Genomic DNA, 16,058 nt, shown 5'->3' with positions numbered 1-16,058 from the left:
ATATATGGAGGATAATGATAGTATTTCTGAATCTATGGTGACAGGGCTGATAACGATTTTATATAAAAATAAGGGAGTAAATTAAATTAGAGAATTATAGGCCAATTAGTTTATTAAATTCGGATTATAAGATTTTAGCAAAGATACTGGCAAATAGAATGAAGCAAGTTTTAAATGATATTATAGCACCTACACAGAATTATAGTGTGCCTGGTAGAGATATTGCGGATACAATTAATACAATTAGAGATGTGATAAATAAAATGAATCATGATAAGATGGGGGGAATTGTTTTAAGCATAGATTTAAATAAAGCTTTTGATAGGGTGGAACATGATTTTATGTTTAGGGTAATGGATAAATATGGTTTTGGTAATAGAATAATAGGATGGATAAAATTATTATATAAGAAGGCAAAAAGTAGGGTGAAATGTAATGGGGTTTTAACCGATTATTTTATTCTTGAGAGATCTGTGAGACAGGGATGTCCTTTATCAGCTTTATTATTCGTTTTATCGGTAGAACCTTTAGCAGCATTTCTTAAAAGAGATAATCTTATAAATTGTGTAGAGACTCCGCAAGGAGGTTTTAGTTTGATACATCAATACGCAGATGATACCACTATAACAGTTAGAGATGAGGGTAGTATAAAAAGGGTGATGGAGTGTTTTAAAGTATATGGACAAGCATCGGGTGCAAAGGTTAACATGGAGAAGTCAGTAGTAATGTATATTGGGAAGATTAATGAGGGGAATTTTCCTTTTAAAGTGGTTAAAGATTATTTTAAGGTATTAGGAGTGTTTTTAGGGGTGAAAGAAATGGAAGCTAGGGATTTGACATGGAGTGGGGTAATAAATAAAGTTAGAAAGGTGGTAAATATGTGGAGGGGGAGGTCTTTGAAATTAAAAGGGAAAGTAATTGTCATAAATTCATTGTTGATGTCAATATTTATTTATGTAATGAATGTTTTAGATATGCCAGAATGGGTTTTATCTGAAATGAATAAAATTGTAGTTGATTTTTTATGGGAAGGGAAGGGGGTGAGAATAGCTTTTAAAACTTTGATTGCAGGTTATGAGGAGGGGGGTTTGAAGTTGGTAGATTTAAGTGTAAGGAAAACAGCAATTAGAGTAAAAATGGTACGGAAATATTTATTTGGTGAATTGGATTATGGGTGGAAAAGGTTTTTTAAAGAGTATTTGCAGGAGGTTGGGAGGATGGGGGACAATGGTTTATTGATGAGTATGAAGAAGGAAATGTTAGGTAATATACCTTTGTTTTACAGAGAAGTGATTGAGGCTTGGGGGCGGTTTTTACCAAATATTTATTATGAATGTACCAGTTTAGAAAATATTTTAAATCAGCCGATATTTTTAAATCCAAAGATAAAGTGCAATAATATGATGTTGTTTTGTAAATATTTTATGAGGGCTGGGATGAGGCAGATAGGTGACATAGCATATGAGGTAATTCCTGGGTTTCTTCCATTTCAGGCTATATATGACAATGTGGTTGAAGTAGATGAAGAAATAAGTAAAACTACTGTGGAGAATATGTACAAGAAAATATTAGGATGTATTCCCGGGGAGTGGGTGATTTTAATAAACAAAGAGGTGGTCAAAAGATCTAGGGCTTTACCAGTTTTATATTATGAAAGTAATGGGGAGAAACATGATTTATCAGGTCTAAAAGTTAAAATGGTTTATAGAAAATGTATTTTAAAAGAGATAAAAAGTCCTGCTGCGGAGAAAGTGTGGTCTAGGGTGTTTCCAAACATGGATGTAAAATCAATATGGAAGAATGTAAATGTAAAATATAATTTTATAGAATGTGAAGACAATGATTTTAAATTGAAACATAATAGGATTTTTACAAATGTGGTTTTGCATCAAATAAATAGGGATATTAAAAGAGAATGTGATATTTGTGGTACGGGGGTGGAAAATTTGATGCACTTTTTTATTGAATGTAGTAGGTTGAAAGATTTTCATGAGTTTTTAAAAGGACTTTTAGTAAAACATTGGGGAGAAGAGATTTTTACTGGGGTGGAGTGGAGGAGGTTGTTTCTTTTTGGTTTAAATGGGAAAAGTAAAGTTTTAAATATTAATTTGGTGAATTTTGTAATAAGTCATGCTAGATATGCGATAAGATTAAGAAGGAATTTAGGTCATTATGAAGGGAAAATTGTGAGTGTGGAAGGTTTTTTTAGGAGCATATTAGAGAGAGATATAGAGATAATATATAGATACGGTGGAGGAAATTTTGAAAAATTGTTTGTGTGGGGGAGTACTTTTATTGAAATTCTGTCAAATGGGAAACTTGTATTTCATTATTAAGTGGATGATTGTGTTTTTTAATGGGTTTTATTTATTTATTTTTGATTTTTTGATTTTGTAAAAGGATGAATTGTTCATCCTTTTTTATTATTGATTGAATGTTGTAAATATTATGTGTTTTTTCATAATAAAAGATAAAAAAAAAAAAAATACGCCCGATCTCGTCCGATCTCGGAAGCTAAGCAGGGTCGGGCCTGGTTAGTACTTGGATGGGAGACCGCCTGGGAATACCAGGTGCTGTAAGCTTTTTGCTCCAGTAGAGGGTTCTCTTGTGTCATGCGTGGAGCAACTGCCTTTTATTTATCGCCCTAATAATATCATGTCTTTTATTGGACTAAATGCAGTTTGTTAGTGCTTCCCTGCCCTGCCCTGATCAAATCAAATAATGGACAGTGCGTTTCCCTCAAAATGTAGGAAGTACATTCAGCATTTGTTTTTAGGCTAGGAGACTGTCAATGTCTGTAGTCCGTTAGGGCCCTGTAAAATCCCTTCAATGTTTTGCCTGATCCCCCCCCCCCCCCCCCCCCCCCCCCAATTCCCCCTTTTCTCCATTTACTTTTCCCCGTTCGTCCCTGTTTCTGCAGGTTTTCGCTCTCAAAATAAACCTTTTTTATTAATATAAAAACAACACGATTGGATGTCCATGACAATGTTTAAACCCTATCAGGAGACCACTTTTGTAGTTACCCTTAAACGCAAGTGTGCGCCAGGAAGAGACCTTAGTTTGGTTAAGCGGTGTTGCTGTAGCGCTCGTGTTGTAGCGCTCGTGTTATTGCGGAGTTTGCAAAACAAATGGCCACTGGATTGATGCAAATAATCATGATATAATTCTGCCAGGCTGGCATAGGCTACTTTGCAGTTAACTTTTAATTGAGAAGGTTTTGGGGGAAGCCTTTCCTTTTCTACCAGAAGAAGGTTATATCATTAGCCTCATAAGCTAACGGCTACACAAAGTGTAGACATGCGCGCGCTCCGCACGCATGCGCACAGAAACTGGGCAGTCCTGTGCCGTTTCTGAAAGTTGCGTAGAAATACGAATCACTGATGCATTTTGTTCATGTCTTATGATTCACTTGGGCAAATGAATGCATTTTCTAACAAGTTGAAGGGATTTAGTTGACTTCCTCCTTAGTTCAAAACATTTTTGAATAATGTTGAATTTCTGTTTGAATGTCTGGATTCCGTGCCGTATTTTATAGGGCCCTAGTCCATGAAGTTGTCATAAGTGTCAACATAGGATATGCCCCCCCCCCCCCCCCCCCCCCCCCACCCCCCCCCCCCCCCCCCCAAGAGTGAAATATATGGCCTGGAAATGTAAGCAAGGTTTGAGCTTTTTCAGTGTGTTGAGTCACAACGTGGACATTCCTCTGTCTCCCGATGAGTGAGCGACACATTGCCTTTATATAGTGTACCAAGAGTTTGCCCTTCGCTTACGGCCATACCAGCCTGAATGCGCATTTCCTGATTGGAGAAGTGACGACAGGTGCGAGTGTCTGAGCTGTGAGTGAGTGTTTGCTGGAGAGTGTTTGCTCGAGAGCTATTTTTGTTAATTAATTGGTTTTTGCAATATAATTTATTATTTTCTTCAGTTGAATAGTTTTAAGTTTGGTTAGTCTTCCCCCTTGCAGTTTTTCTGCTTGGGGGAGAGTTTTTTTTTGGATTCATTTTTTTACTATGACGGACAACATGGAAAAGACAAACGGAATGGACAAAGACAACGAAAAAGCACAACGGAAGAAAAAGGAAGATAAAGAAGGGATGAAATATGGAAAAGAATATACGGTGGCAATTGAGTTGGAAGGAGAAGACAAAGTGACGACAATGGAACTACTAAGAGCAATTAAGGAGGTGTGTGGAGAGGTGGTGGGATGCCGAATGAAAGGAGAAAAGAAGTACGAAATTACAATGAGAAATGAAAAAGGAAAAGAACGGTTAATGGATGGATTGCGAATAAAGGACACAAAGATTCTGGCGAGAGATATTAATGTGAAGGAATTGGTGGTGTCTTTTATGAATCTCCCAGTTTACGTAGAAGATGGTGTAATACTGGGCAAGCTGAGTAGCTGGGGAGTGGCGGCCGTCTCGGAGATAAGAAGGAGAGTTTGGCCAGGAACGGAGGTGGTTGATGGGACACGATTCTGCAAAGTCAAGTTTACAGAAAAAGTGACATCATTACCTTATTCTACAAGAATTGAGACGTTGGAAGGAGCGGAATATTTCAGAGTCATTCATGACAAACAGGTCAGAGTGTGTCGGTTGTGCATTCAACCCGGGCACATAGTGAAAGACTGCCCGGAATTTAAGTGTTTTAAGTGTGGCAATCAAGGACACTATGCGAGAGAATGTGATGGAGAGAAGGAAAGGAATTTTTGTGGTGGATGTAGAAAGAGATTGGCGGAGTGCAACTGTGGAGAGGATCGAGCTGAAGAGGGGAGTCAAACAATACTAGAGGAAGCAGTAGTATTGTCGCAAGAAGGAGAAGAAGATGGTGGAGAAGACGTGGTGGAAGGTGGAGAGACGGAGGAAGGAAGAAGGAAGAAGGACCAGAAGATAAATGAAATTGGGAGCAGTATGGACTCGGAAATAAGAAGAGGGAGGTTTCAGGAGGAGGGGGGGAGTGGACTGGGGGGAAGCACGGGGGACTCACAGGTTTTGGGGGAAAGCACAGCACTATCAAGTACCTCGGGGGGTGAAGAAATGGAGAGGGTTTTGGGTTTGAGGACAATAACGGAGGCGGAGATGAGCACGGGGAGCACAAAGGCGACTGTACATGAGATGGAGACAAGCACGGGGAGCACAGCGATGACGGTGGCAGAAACAGAGATGAATATGGGGAGCACAACGGATGTGGATGTCAAGAGGGTGAGTTGGCTGGAAAACATGGACTTGGAAGAGATATCGGATACGGAGGATGGAGAAAAGATTGAAAGAACGAGGGAAGGATACAGGAAGAGGAAAGCGGCGGGAAGAGGGGGAGAGAAAGGGTGGAAGAGGAAAGAAACTGGATAACAGGTAGAGGAAAATGAAATTATATTTTATCATTTTATTATTTATTAGAATGGTAAATATAATGTCAATAAATGCAAATGGATTGAGGACAATGGGAAAATTTAATAGAATAGTAAAAATGAAGAAGTCAGATATTTTATGTATTCAAGAGACGCACTGGGATAATGTATGTGTTTTAGAAGTTAAAAAAATATGGAGGGATTTTATTTATGTAAACAACGGCAGAGGGAATTCAAGTGGGGTTGCTATTTTATTGAGGAGGGATGTGGTGGATAATGTGAAACAGATATATAATGATAATAATGGGAGGATTTTAATTGTAGATTTTGAATATATGAGTATGGTTTTTAGAATTATAAATATTTATGCGCCTAATACTGAAATAGAGCGCAAAGATTTATTTTTAGAAATAGGGAAATGGTGTGAGGGAAACTGTATTGTAGTTGGGGATTTTAATGTTAAAATGGATAGACTGGATATGACAAGAGGAGCTATTTTTAGAAGTGATGTATCTAGGGGGGTTTTAAAGAAGATGATGTTAGAAAAAGGAATAATTGATATATGGAGAGAGGAAAATCCAGAAAAAAGAGAATTTTCTAGAAGGCAGGTGGTTTTAGGGGATTTGAAACAAACGAGGATAGATCTGGTTTTAGTAAAAGAAGGTTTAAGGAATTTTATGAAAGATATTAAGTATGTTTTTACAACTTTTAGTGATCATGCAGGTTTAACATTTTCAGTGGGATTAGATAAGGAAAGAACAGGGGGTGGAATATGGTGTATGAATGCAGGGTATTTGGGAGATGAGGAATATGGGAAACAACTTAAATCTTTGATAGCATGTGAAATGGAGGATAAGCAGAAAGAGAATGATAAGTGTTCATGGTGGGATAAGGTTAAGGAAAAAATTAAAGTTTTTAGTATAGGATATGCAAGGAAAAAGAGAGGTAGGATGAAAAGAGAAGAAAATGAGTTGAGGGCTAAATTGGATAAAGAAATGAGGAAGTGTGACAGTGAACCTAATTATAATATAGGAAAGTTTTTGGAATTAAAAGCACAATTGACTAAATATGAAATAGATAAGTGTAAGGGTGCAATTATAAGAAGTAAGGCAAAGTATGTTTTGGAGGGGGAGAAATGTACTTCATTTTTTCTTGGATTAGAGAAGAATAAACAGAGGAGAACATATATTAGAGAGATCGAAAATATAAAGGGTGAAGTTGTCAATGATTATGTAGAGGTTTTAGAAACAGTGCAGAATTTTTATAAGGATTTATTTAAGAAAGGGGAGGTGGATGAGGGGTGTGTAAAGGAGATATTGGATAGTGTGGATGTGCAAATTAATGTAGAGGATAAACAAATGTGTGATGGGAAGATAACATTGACTGAAGTTAAAGATGCGATTAAGGGTTTACAAGTAAATAAGAGTCCTGGAGTAGATGGAATAATTGCAGAGTTTTATAAAATATATGCCAGTTTTTTAGCACCTATTTTATTGGAAGTTTATCAATATATGGAGGATAATGATAGTATTTCTGAATCTATGGTGACAGGACTGATAACGATTTTATATAAAAATAAGGGGAGTAAATTAAAATTGGAGAATTATAGGCCAATTAGTTTATTAAATTCGGATTATAAGATTTTAGCAAAGATACTGGCAAATAGAATGAAGCAAGTTTTAAATGATATTATAGCACCTACACAGAATTATAGTGTGCCTGGTAGAGATATTGCGGATACAATTAATACAATTAGAGATGTGATAAATAAAATGAATCATGATAAGATGGGGGGAATTGTTTTAAGCATAGATTTAAATAAAGCTTTTGATAGGGTGGAACATGATTTTATGTTTAGGGTAATGGATAAATATGGTTTTGGTAATAGAATAATAGGATGGATAAAATTATTATATAAGAAGGCAAAAAGTAGGGTGAAATGTAATGGGGTTTTAACCGATTCTTTTATTCTTGAGAGATCTGTGAGACAGGGGTGTCCTTTATCAGCTTTATTATTCGTTTTATCGGTAGAACCTTTAGCAGCATTTCTTAAAAGAGATAATCTTATAAATTGTGTAGAGACTCCGCAAGGAGGTTTTAGTTTGATACATCAATACGCAGATGATACCACTATAACAGTTAGAGATGAGGGTAGTGTAAAAAGGGTGATGGAGTGTTTTAAAGTATATGGACAAGCATCGGGTGCAAAGGTTAACATGGAGAAGTCAGTAGTAATGTATATTGGGAAGATTAATGAGGGGAATTTTCCTTTTAAAGTGGTTAAAGATTATTTTAAGGTATTAGGAGTGTTTTTAGGGGTGAAAGAAATGGAAGCTAGGGATTTGACATGGAGTGGTGTAATAAATAAAGTTAGAAAGGTGGTAAATATGTGGAGGGGGAGGTCTTTGAAATTAAAAGGGAAAGTAATTGTCATAAATTTATTGTTGATGTCAATATTTATTTATGTAATGAATGTTTTGGATATGCCAGAATGGGTTTTATCTGAAATGAATAAAATTGTAGTTGATTTTTTATGGGAAGGGAAGGGGGTGAGAATAGCTTTTAAAACTTTGATTGCAGGTTATGAGGAGGGGGGTTTGAAGTTGGTAGATTTAAGTGTAAGGAAAACAGCAATTAGAGTAAAAATGGTACGGAAATATTTATTTGGTGAATTGGATTATGGGTGGAAAAGGTTTTTTAAAGAGTATTTGCAGGAGGTTGGGAGGATGGGGGACAATGGTTTATTGATGAGTATGAAGAAGGAAATGTTAGGTAATATACCTTTGTTTTACAGAGAAGTGTTTGAGGCTTGGGGGCGGTTTTTACCAAATATTTATTATGAATGTACCAGTTTAGAAAATATTTTAAATCAGCCGATATTTTTAAATCCAAAGATAAAGTGCAATAATATGATGTTGTTTTGTAAATATTTTATGAGGGCTGGGATGAGGCAGATAGGTGACATAGCATATGAGGTAATTCCTGGGTTTCTTCCATTTCAGGCTATATATGACAATGTGGTTGAAGTAGATGAAGAAATAAGTAAAACTACTGTGGAGAATATGTACAAGAAAATATTAGGATGTATTCCCGGGGAGTGGGTGATTTTAATAAACAAAGAGGTGGTCAAAAGATCTAGGGCTTTACCAGTTTTATATTATGAAAGTAATGGGGAGAAACATGATTTATCAGGGCTAAAAGTTAAAATGGTTTATAGAAAATGTATTTTAAAAGAGATAAAAAGTCCTGCTGCGGAGAAAGTGTGGTCTAGGGTGTTTCCAAACATGGATGTAAAATCAATATGGAAGAATGTAAATGTAAAATATAATTTTATAGAATGTGAAGACAATGATTTTAAATTGAAACATAATAGGATTTTTACAAATGTGGTTTTGCATCAAATAAATAGGGATATTAAAAGAGAATGCGATATTTGTGGTACGGGGGTGGAAAATTTGATGCACTTTTTTATTGAATGTAGTAGGTTGAAAGACTTTCACGAGTTTTTAAAAGGGCTTTTAGTAAAACATTGGGGAGAAGAGATTTTTACTGGGGTGGAGTGGAGGAGGTTGTTTCTTTTTGGTGTAAATGGGAAAAGTAAAGTTTTAAATTTTAATTTGGTGAATTTTATACTAAGTCATGCTAGATATGCGATAAGATTAAGAAGAAATTTAGGTCATTATGAAGGGAAAATTGTGAGTGTGGAAGGTTTTTTTAGGAGCATATTAGAGAGAGATATAGAGATAATATATAGATACGGTGGAGGAAATTTTGAAAAATTGTTTGTGTGGGGGAGTACTTTTATTGAAATTCTGTCAAATGGGAAACTTGTATTTCATTATTAAGTGGATTTAGTGGATGATTGTGTTTTTTAATAGGTTTTATTTTATTTATTTTTTATTTTTTGATTTTGTAAAAGGATGAATTGTTCATCCTTTTTTATTATTGATTGAATGTTGTAAATATTATGTGTTTTTTCATAATAAAAGATAAAAAAAAAAAAAATACGCCCGATCTCGTCCGATCTCGGAAGCTAAGCAGGGTCGGGCCTGGTTAGTACTTGGATGGGAGACCGCCTGGGAATACCAGGTGCTGTAAGCTTTTTGCTCCAGTAGAGGGTTCTCTTGTGTCATGCGTGGAGCAACTGCCTTTTATTTATCGCCCTAATAATATCATGTCTTTTATTGGACTAAATGCAGTTTGTTAGTGCTTCCCTGCCCTGCCCTGATCAAATCAAATAATGGACAGTGCGTTTCCCTCAAAATGTAGGAAGTACATTCAGCATTTGTTTTTAGGCTAGGAGACTGTCAATGTCTGTAGTCCGTTAGGGCCCTGTAAAATCCCTTCAATGTTTTGCCTGATCCCCCCCCCCCCCCCCCCCCCAAATTCCCCCTTTTCTCCATTTACTTTTCCCCGTTCGTCCCTGTTTCTGCAGGTTTTCGCTCTCAAAATAAACCTTTTTTATTAATAGAAAAACAACACGATTGGATGTCCATGACAATGTTTAAACCCTATCAGGAGACCACTTTTGTAGTTACCCTTAAACGCAAGTGTGCGCCAGGAAGAGACCTTAGTTTGGTTAAGCGGTGTTGCTGTAGCGCTCGTGTTATTGCGGAGTTTGCAAAACAAATGGCCACTGGATTGATGCAAATAATCATGATATAATTCTTCCAGGCTGGCATAGGCTACTTTGCAGTTAACTTTTAATTGAGAAGGTTTTGGGGGAAGCCTTTCCTTTTCTACCAGAAGAAGGTTATATCATTAGCCTCGTAAGCTAACGGCTACACAAAGTGTAGACATGCGCGCGCTCCGCACGCATGCGCACAGAAACTGGGCAGTCCTGTGCCGTTTCTGAAAGTTGCGTGGAAATACGAATCACTGATGCATTTTGTTCATGTCTTATGATTCACTTGGGCAAATGAATGCATTTTCTAACAAGTTGAAGGGATTTAGTTGACTTCCTCCTTAGTTCAACATTTTTTGAATAATGTTGAATTCCTGTTTGAATGTCTGGATTCCGTGCCGTATTTTATAGGGCCCTAGTCCATGAAGTTGTCATAAGTGTCAACATAGGATATGCCCCCCCCCCCCCCAAGAGTGAAATATATGGCCTGGAAATGTAAGCAAGGTTTGAGCTTTTTCAGTGTGTTGAGTCACAACGTGGACATTCCTCTGTCTCCCGATGAGTGAGCGACACATTGCCTTTATATAGTGTACCAAGAGTTTGCCCTTCGCTTACGGCCATACCAGCCTGAATACGCCCGATCTCGTCCGATCTCGGAAGCTAAGCAGGGTCGGGCCTGGTTAGTACTTGGATGGGAGACCGCCTGGGAATACCAGGTGCTGTAAGCTTTTTGCTCCAGTAGAGGGTTCTCTTGTGTCATGCGTGGAGCAACTGCCTTTTATTTATCGCCCTAATAATATCATGTCTTTTATTGGACTAAATGCAGTTTGTTAGTGCTTCCCTGCCCTGCCCTGATCAAATCAAATAATGGACAGTGCGTTTCCCTCAAAATGTAGGAAGTACATTCAGCATTTGTTTTTAGGCTAGGAGACTGTCAATGTCTGTAGTCCGTTAGGGCCCTGTAAAATCCCTTCAATGTTTTGCCTGATCCCCCCCCCCCCCCCCCCCCCCCAAATTCCCCCTTTTCTCCATTTACTTTTCCCCGTTCGTCCCTGTTTCTGCAGGTTTTCGCTCTCAAAATAAACCTTTTTTATTAATATAAAAACAACACGATTGGATGTCCATGACAATGTTTAAACCCTATCAGGAGACCACTTTTGTAGTTACCCTTAAACGCAAGTGTGCGCCAGGAAGAGACCTTAGTTTGGTTAAGCGGTGTTGCTGTAGCGCTCGTGTTGTAGCGCTCGTGTTATTGCGGAGTTTGCAAAACAAATGGCCACTGGATTGATGCAAATAATCATGATATAATTCTGCCAGGCTGGCATAGGCTACTTTGCAGTTAACTTTTAATTGAGAAGGTTTTGGGGGAAGCCTTTCCTTTTCTACCAGAAGAAGGTTATATCATTAGCCTCATAAGCTAACGGCTACACAAAGTGTAGACATGCGCGCGCTCCGCACGCATGCGCACAGAAACTGGGCAGTCCTGTGCCGTTTCTGAAAGTTGCGTAGAAATACGAATCACTGATGCATTTTGTTCATGTCTTATGATTCACTTGGGCAAATGAATGCATTTTCTAACAAGTTGAAGGGATTTAGTTGACTTCCTCCTTAGTTCAAAACATTTTTGAATAATGTTGAATTTCTGTTTGAATGTCTGGATTCCGTGCCGTATTTTATAGGGCCCTAGTCCATGAAGTTGTCATAAGTGTCAACATAGGATATGCCCCCCCCCCCCCCCCCCCCCCCCAAGAGTGAAATATATGGCCTGGAAATGTAAGCAAGGTTTGAGCTTTTTCAGTGTGTTGAGTCACAACGTGGACATTCCTCTGTCTCCCGATGAGTGAGCGACACATTGCCTTTATATAGTGTACCAAGAGTTTGCCCTTCGCTTACGGCCATACCAGCCTGAATACGCCCGATCTCGTCCGATCTCGGAAGCTAAGCAGGGTCGGGCCTGGTTAGTACTTGGATGGGAGACCGCCTGGGAATACCAGGTGCTGTAAGCTTTTTGCTCCAGTAGAGGGTTCTCTTGTGTCATGCGTGGAGCAACTGCCTTTTATTTATCGCCCTAATAATATCATGTCTTTTATTGGACTAAATGCAGTTTGTTAGTGCTTCCCTGCCCTGCCCTGATCAAATCAAATAATGGACAGTGCGTTTCCCTCAAAATGTAGGAAGTACATTCAGCATTTGTTTTTAGGCTAGGAGACTGTCAATGTCTGTAGTCCGTTAGGGCCCTGTAAAATCCCTTCAATGTTTTGCCTGATCCCCCCCCCCCCCCCCCCCCCAAATTCCCCCTTTTCTCCATTTACTTTTCCCCGTTCGTCCCTGTTTCTGCAGGTTTTCGCTCTCAAAATAAACCTTTTTTATTAATAGAAAAACAACACGATTGGATGTCCATGACAATGTTTAAACCCTATCAGGAGACCACTTTTGTAGTTACCCTTAAACGCAAGTGTGCGCCAGGAAGAGACCTTAGTTTGGTTAAGCGGTGTTGCTGTAGCGCTCGTGTTGTAGCGCTCGTGTTATTGCGGAGTTTGCAAAACAAATGGCCACTGGATTGATGCAAATAATCATGATATAATTCTTCCAGGCTGGCATAGGCTACTTTGCAGTTAACTTTTAATTGAGAAGGTTTTGGGGGAAGCCTTTCCTTTTCTACCAGAAGAAGGTTATATCATTAGCCTCATAAGCTAACGGCTACACAAAGTGTAGACATGCGCGCGCTCCGCACGCATGCGCACAGAAACTGGGCAGTCCTGTGCCGTTTCTGAAAGTTGCGTGGAAATACGAATCACTGATGCATTTTGTTCATGTCTTATGATTCACTTGGGCAAATGAATGCATTTTCTAACAAGTTGAAGGGATTTAGTTGACTTCCTCCTTAGTTCAACATTTTTTGAATAATGTTGAATTCCTGTTTGAATGTCTGGATTCCGTGCCGTATTTTATAGGGCCCTAGTCCATGAAGTTGTCATAAGTGTCAACATAGGATATGCCCCCCCCCCCCCCAAGAGTGAAATATATGGCCTGGAAATGTAAGCAAGGTTTGAGCTTTTTCAGTGTGTTGAGTCACAACGTGGACATTCCTCTGTCTCCCGATGAGTGAGCGACACATTGCCTTTATATAGTGTACCAAGAGTTTGCCCTTCGCTTACGGCCATACCAGCCTGAATGCGCATTTCCTGATTGGAGAAGTGACGACAGGTGCGAGTGTCTGAGCTGTGAGTGAGTGTTTGCTGGAGAGTGTTTGCTCGAGAGCTATTTTTGTTAATTAATTGGTTTTTGCAATATAATTTATTATTTTCTTCAGTTGAATAGTTTTAAGTTTGGTTAGTCTTCCCCCTTGCAGTTTTTCTGCTTGGGGGAGAGTTTTTTTTTGGATTCATTTTTTTACTATGACGGACAACATGGAAAAGACAAACGGAATGGACAAAGACAACGAAAAAGCACAACGGAAGAAAAAGGAAGATAAAGAAGGGATGAAATATGGAAAAGAATATACGGTGGCAATTGAGTTGGAAGGAGAAGACAAAGTGACGACAATGGAACTACTAAGAGCAATTAAGGAGGTGTGTGGAGAGGTGGTGGGATGCCGAATGAAAGGAGAAAAGAAGTACGAAATTACAATGAGAAATGAAAAAGGAAAAGAACGGTTAATGGATGGATTGCGAATAAAGGACACAAAGATTCTGGCGAGAGATATTAATGTGAAGGAATTGGTGGTGTCTTTTATGAATCTCCCAGTTTACGTAGAAGATGGTGTAATACTGGGCAAGCTGAGTAGCTGGGGAGTGGCGGCCGTCTCGGAGATAAGAAGGAGAGTTTGGCCAGGAACGGAGGTGGTTGATGGGACACGATTCTGCAAAGTCAAGTTTACAGAAAAAGTGACATCATTACCTTATTCTACAAGAATTGAGACGTTGGAAGGAGCGGAATATTTCAGAGTCATTCATGACAAACAGGTCAGAGTGTGTCGGTTGTGCATTCAACCCGGGCACATAGTGAAAGACTGCCCGGAATTTAAGTGTTTTAAGTGTGGCAATCAAGGACACTATGCGAGAGAATGTGATGGAGAGAAGGAAAGGAATTTTTGTGGTGGATGTAGAAAGAGATTGGCGGAGTGCAACTGTGGAGAGGATCGAGCTGAAGAGGGGAGTCAAACAATACTAGAGGAAGCAGTAGTATTGTCGCAAGAAGGAGAAGAAGATGGTGGAGAAGACGTGGTGGAAGGTGGAGAGACGGAGGAAGGAAGAAGGAAGAAGGACCAGAAGATAAATGAAATTGGGAGCAGTATGGACTCGGAAATAAGAAGAGGGAGGTTTCAGGAGGAGGGGGGGAGTGGACTGGGGGGAAGCACGGGGGACTCACAGGTTTTGGGGGAAAGCACAGCACTATCAAGTACCTCGGGGGGTGAAGAAATGGAGAGGGTTTTGGGTTTGAGGACAATAACGGAGGCGGAGATGAGCACGGGGAGCACAAAGGCGACTGTACATGAGATGGAGACAAGCACGGGGAGCACAGCGATGACGGTGGCAGAAACAGAGATGAATATGGGGAGCACAACGGAGGTGGATGTCAAGAGGGTGAGTTGGCTGGATAAGCATGGACTTGGAGGAGATATCGGATACAGGATGATGGGAGAAAAGATTGAAAGAACGAGGGAAGGATACAGGAAGAGGAAAGCGGTGGGAAGAGGGGGAGAGAAAGGGTGGAAGAGGAAAGAAACTGGATAACAGGTAGAGGAAAATGAAATTATATTTTATCATTTTATTATTTATTAGAATGGTAAATATAATGTCAATAAATGCAAATGGATTGAGGACAATGGGAAAATTTAATAGAATAGTAAAAATGAAGAAGTCAGATATTTTATGTATTCAAGAGACGCACTGGGATAATGTATGTGTTTTAGAAGTAAAAAAAATATGGAGGGATTTTATTTATGTAAACAACGGCAGAGGGAATTCAAGTGGGGTTGCTATTTTATTGAGGAGGGATGTGGTGGATAATGTGAAACAGATATATAATGATAATAATGGGAGGATTTTAATTGTAGATTTTGAATATATGAGTATGGTTTTTAGAATTATAAATATTTATGCGCCTAATACTGAAATAGAGCGCAAAGATTTATTTTTAGAAATAGGGAAATGGTGTGAGGGAAACTGTATTGTAGTTGGGGATTTTAATGTTAAAATGGATAGACTGGATATGACAAGAGGAGCTATTTTTAGAAGTGATGTATCTAGGGGGGTTTTAAAGAAGATGATGTTAGAAAAAGGAATAATTGATATATGGAGAGAGGAAAATCCAGAAAAAAGAGAATTTTCTAGAAGGCAGGTGGTTTTAGGGGATTTGAAACAAACGAGGATAGATCTGGTTTTAGTAAAAGAAGGTTTAAGGAATTTTATGAAAGATATTAAGTATGTTTTTACAACTTTTAGTGATCATGCAGGTTTAACATTTTCAGGTGGGATTAGATAAGGAAAGAACAGGGGGTGGAATATGGTGTATGAATGCAGGGTATTTGGGAGATGAGGAATATGGGAAACAACTTAAATCTTTGATAGCATGTGAAATGGAGGATAAGCAGAAAGAGAATGATAAGTGTTCATGGTGGGATAAGGTTAAGGAAAAAATAAAAGTTTTTAGTATAGGATATGCAAGGAAAAAGAGAGGTAGGATGAAAAGAGAAGAAAATGAGTTGAGGGCTAAATTGGATAAAGAAATGAGGAAGTGTGACAGTGAACCTAATTATAATATAGGAAAGTTTTTGGAATTAAAAGCACAATTGACTAAATATGAAATAGATAAGTGTAAGGGTGCAATTATAAGAAGTAAGGCAAAGTATGTTTTGGAGGGGGAGAAATGTACTTCATTTTTTCTTGGTTTAGAGAAGAATAAACAGAGGAGAACATATATTAGAGAGATCGAAAATATAAAGGGTGAAGTTGTCAATGATTATGTAGAGGTTTTAGAAACAGTGCAGAATTTTTATAAGGATTTATTTAAGAAAGGGGAGGTGGATGAGGGGTGTGTAAAGGAGATATTGGATAGTGTGGATGTGCAAATTAATGTAGAAGGATA

The 16,058-nt window shown here is 38.5% G+C and overlaps 2 non-coding genes across 2 annotated transcripts; both read left to right on the top strand.

Moving 5' to 3' along the window:
- Positions 1-10,577: 10,577 nt before the first annotated feature.
- On the top strand, positions 10,578-10,696 carry LOC120035420. The gene has a single exon (XR_005474179.1). It is a non-coding gene; the product is annotated as a 5S ribosomal RNA (ribosomal RNA).
- Positions 10,697-11,855: 1,159 nt separating this feature from the next.
- LOC120035424 lies at positions 11,856-11,974 on the top strand. Its single transcript, XR_005474183.1, has one exon. It is a non-coding gene; the product is annotated as a 5S ribosomal RNA (ribosomal RNA).
- The last annotated feature ends 4,084 nt before the right edge of the window (positions 11,975-16,058 follow it).

The sequence above is a fragment of the Salvelinus namaycush genome, unplaced genomic scaffold, assembly GCF_016432855.1.
Source record: "Salvelinus namaycush isolate Seneca unplaced genomic scaffold, SaNama_1.0 Scaffold1050, whole genome shotgun sequence".
Classification (NCBI taxonomy): domain Eukaryota; kingdom Metazoa; phylum Chordata; class Actinopteri; order Salmoniformes; family Salmonidae; genus Salvelinus; species Salvelinus namaycush.
Note: the sequence above shows the minus strand (reverse complement) of the source record. Positions and strands in the feature narration are given on the sequence as shown.